Below are 4,974 nucleotides of genomic sequence, written 5' to 3' on the forward strand. Positions count from 1 at the left end.
TTATATAGACGTGATTACTTCTTTATAGTGGAATAGGGGTAGCCTTATTAATATCTATCGTTTAGGCGTTATAAACCGGGCTTATAACTATCGTACATTAAATAGGCACTTAAATAATTAACTTAGTAAAGCAGAAATCTCGTGTATATATATTATTAAGTTATATCTAGGAGAGTCTCTTATACCCTTAATTTAGGTGGTGAAGACTCTATTATAGGTACTAAGTCATTTGGATCCTATCTGGTCTTTTCCGGTATCCGCCCCTGTTATATCCGAAGCCCTTAGTTATAGCGTGGATCCCCCCTGGATCCCCTATAGACCACGTCGTGGTCCGTGTGCCTATACGACACTAGGGGGGATCTACTCCCTAACTAAGGGCTTCGGACCTCGGGTATCAGGATATAATAGGGGCGGATACCGGAAAAGACCGGATAGGATCTAAATAATATAGTACCTAGAATAGAGTCTTTACCACCTAAATTAAGGGTATAAGAGACTTATATGGATATAACTTAATGTAATACACACACACGAGATTTCTGTTCTACTAAGTTAATTATCTAAGTGCCTTTTAACGTGCGACACTACGCGATTATACCGCTAAATATGCGTATCACGTACCCTTAACTGCTTTTGCGATTAAGGGTATTATCGGCAAATAAGGCGTTAGTGTAGATTTCGATAGTATCGTCACCACCTAGTTCTAATATAAACGATTAGCTATTAATCAGAGAGAGGATTAGATAATTAGCGGCCTTAGAGTATATAGGCCCTGGATTAACGTTAAAACGGCATAGCCTTAATACTATAAAAGCGATATCTAGCCGCGATATTACTGCTATATATAGTATAGATCCTATCTTCCGTTAATAGCTTTTAATATTAGTCGAGGTCCCTAAATAGGGTATTAGCTCTATAACCTTAATTAGGTGCGTTAGGCAATAGATACTACTATACTTACTATTCGGCTTTAATAGGCGTTCTAATTTAGTAACGTAGTCGCGTTATAATAGCTAGTCTTTACGGGCGACACGGTCGCGAATAACCTTAATACTAAGGAACCACTATAGATAATCGCCTCCTTGTAGATTATAGTGGAGTTATGGATTATTAATAGCCTACTCTATCTATACCTTATATTATTCCTTATAAGTAATACCGATATCGTTAATATAGAAAAACAGGATTAAACCGCGACGTAGAAAATACCACGGTTCCTGCGGCACTATCTAAAAACCGTCCGCGAACAGGATAGCCGGAAAGTGCTTTTACTAAAGTAATAGAGACTCCTTAAGTCTATATCACGCCTTTTTTAGGTATAAACGGCTCCCCGGGGCTAGAAATCCTGGCAGCGGGTATATAAAGATATTATAGGGGAGGGGCGCGTGTAGAAACGCGTTTATAACGTCGAATTATAATAGCGTAAGGTTAAATCGGGTAGCGATAGCTATTAACGCGCGGAATAACCGTCCTGCTAGTATTACTACGTACGTCTCCTTAAGGGAGGATTAAGGCTACTAATCTCCTCGCACTATAAGCCTTATCTTATATTTATATAGAAATCTATACTTATCGAAATTATATATTATTACCTATATTAAATTAAGAACCTAATATCTATCTACTACGGACGCCGGCACTTATATCTATAACCCTATCTCCTTATAGCTTTATAGGTAGTCTTCTTATACCTGTCAGAATAGGTGGCTATAAGGATATAAGGGTATATCGTAAGGGTTCTTTGGAAGAGGAGGGAGGTCTTTACGGTGGATCTTTACGGCCGCCGGAGTACCCGCCGGGGTAACCGCCGGGGTTATATTTCCTAAGACAGCCTCCCGGGTTATACTTCCGGTAGCTACTACCGGGGCTATAAATCCATAGGGTATTATTAAGCGTCGCTATAGCGCTATAGGCGTAGACCTTTTTAATCGTAAGTTAGTTAGCGGAGTCCTATTTAATATATATATATCCGGGGCGTGACGGCTAGCGTTAAATACTACCACCTAATAATCTTTTTTCTAGCTATCGCCTTACCGGTTAGGGCGCGCTCCTTTATCTATAAGGAGCCCTATAACCGTTACTATAAGGATATCGCGGTATTATATTCCTCTATCTATAAGGAAGCCTATAGCCGTAGGTGCTTTACGACGATTACCTAAGATCACGGCTACTATTAACGCTATAACCCATAGCGGGGTTATCGGTGGAGTGAGAAGCTATAGATTCATAGACTGCTATAGACGGGGATTAAGAGTTATACTAGTTAAATCACATGGTTCGTGACGTATATCTTATCCTCCTAGACTCGAGATAGCCTCCTCTACCCCCTTACGGCCGGGTATTACGGACTATAACCTTAACGGTAATAACGCCGTCGAGGAAGGGGATCCGGGGGGAACTAGCCCCGGTAAAGGGTTAAGTTTAAAATAAGCAGTTATATAAAGGGGGAGGTCCTTAGCTTATACGTCCGTAACGGCCGTGAATCTCTAGCCCTCTCCTACTCGATCTAACTAATTAGATCTTTTAGTTACGCCTTACTTGATTAACGGAGGTTATCCTTAAAGGTAGCGATATCGCCGTTAAAGAAGGCGCGTTCGTTAAAATCTATATCGCGTATTTGAATAACGCGGTTATAGCGGCGTAGGCTAAGCACCTAGATACGGAAGATATTAGTGGAATCGTAGCCGATAAGGTAGCCGATATAGGCGCGAGGAGTAATAAGATTTAATAGCTTATTAGCGCACTTTTAGGCGTCCTTCGATATCGTGTACACTTAATAGCCGTAGGTTTAAAGGTGTGATAAAATCAACCTCCTTTTAAAGAGGACCTTATAGGGCGTTTTCTAATCCTGGTTATTCTACTACCTTCGCGGCGTGCGGTCATAGACGTATACAGCCGTGGGAATGGCCTTAGGCTACATAAACGGCGGTAGCTTAGCTTGGATATTTATCGTATAACCCTTCGAAATAACTACGGTAGTAGCATATTCGGCACCCCCGTTCTGCGCTTAAGTATTAGTAGTAGATACCTCTAAAAGGATGCCCTCTTTACGTAGGAATTAGGTGATATCGTGGGATTAAGTTAGCTCGTTATTAGATTCGAAAACGCGCACCTTATAGTCTAATTAGCGTTCTACCTAGGCGAGGAATTCCTTAATCATTACGAGGATATCCACTACTAGCTTACTCTTTATAACGTAGGTGGCCGTAAAACCACTATAACGGTCGGTGAAAAATATAAACCGCGAGTTCCTGTCGGACGTTAGGTTAAAATCCGTGAAATTAATTGCTTACCGCTTCCCTGTATAGGCAGGTACGGTATCAGGGCGCCTACTAATATACCGTTTTATTTTTATAAGCTTATATGCTTTGTAGTCCATTATCATTAGTCCCTTAATCTTAACCCCTTACGTATACTTTTCTAGGTGCTTAAGAGGCTTAGGGCTAGTATGCCCTAGTTGTAGATACTATAAGATACCCTCCGTAGTGCGTAGATAACGTATCGTTAATTTATAGACGCCTTATCGGGTGGAAGAAGAAGAGCCTAGAAGAGTAGCCGTAGATTAGTTAGAGGAGGGCACGTATTTAACCACGGTTTAATCGAAGTAGTAACTTAGCTAGTATAATATAGATCTATCGGTATATCGAAGGTAGTTATTTAGTGGCTTCTAATTCTATTAGTATCCGCGTAGTCGTAACCGTTAATTTAAGATTAAATTATAAATAAAATCTACGTAGTATACGACGTTTAAGAGCCTAAACTTAAGGCCTCCTATTAGTCCGTTTAATCTTATAGTTATATTACCGTAATCTCTAATAGGCAGCGATAAACTGCCTACGATTATATAGTCGCCCTGCGTAACGGGTGTAAAATTAGAAAAACGGGAAAAATCGTTAAAGATATAAATAGTAGCACCGGAATTAAGGATAGTAGATACCCGGAAAGGGTAGCTAGTAGTAGTGCTAGCCGTAATGGTAGCGGCGTAGGAGACGCCGCTACGGACGCTATTATAGTTAAGTCACGCCTATTTAAGCGGTGTAGAGTCCCGGCTTATATCTTTCTTTACCTTCTTTACGGCTCGTAGTTCTTCTACTTCCGCACGTATTATAGGGTCGTATTTAAGGATCCGTTAGACGGTTATTTTAGTGCTATTATAAGTAATCTAACCGTCCGTTACTATCTCCGGGAATAAGTAGTAGTAAGCGTTAATATCGTGATTAGGCGTAGCGTATACGCGGTAGGGTTCCCCTTACCGGAGAGTAGATTAATATCTTTTAGAAGAAGAAGCGGTTAGTTAAAGTAGTAGAAGGTATAGCTATAGATACCGCGGTAATAGGATTCTTAGCTTTATTCTTCCTACGGCCGCCCTTCCTCTTAGGCTTACCCGTGGTCTTTAAGGTATCTTTACCCTCTTCGCTTCTAGTATATAATACAGGGAATACTATAGCGTGATAGTTACCACGCTTTCCTTAGTCTTTAAGTCTAGTCTTAATATATTATTATCTAAGGGTATAAAGATCCTCGGGTTAGATTACTTCCTTATCTAAGAGGCGTCCCTCGGCCTTAGTCTAGTCACGGCTGGCGATACTATAGATACCTCTAAAGAAGTCTACGATATAAATATATATTACGGGCGTTGATTTGACCTCTTCGAGGTGCTTTAATAGTTCCTACTATCTTACTAACTACTCCTATAGCTTCTTAAGGCTATTCAGAGTATTATAGACGTGTTTATTATATTCTTCGTAGATATCCGCGCAGCGCGTAGCCACGTAGTAAGCGGTATCGCGTTAAATAGCTTTATATACCCCTTTTAGCGTAGCGTTATATAGGAGTAGCTTACGGCTTTTATTAATAGTACTAGTCTACCACTTTAGTATCGCGTTAATACTTTTAGCGTGTTTATTATAGTTATCCCTCTATATCTTCTAGCGCTATATCGTAGATTCGTAGGCGCGCTAACCGCCGGCTATT

The sequence above is a fragment of the Sodiomyces alkalinus genome, assembly GCF_003711515.1.
Source record: "Sodiomyces alkalinus F11 unplaced genomic scaffold SODALscaffold_1, whole genome shotgun sequence".
NCBI lineage: Eukaryota > Fungi > Ascomycota > Sordariomycetes > Glomerellales > Plectosphaerellaceae > Sodiomyces > Sodiomyces alkalinus.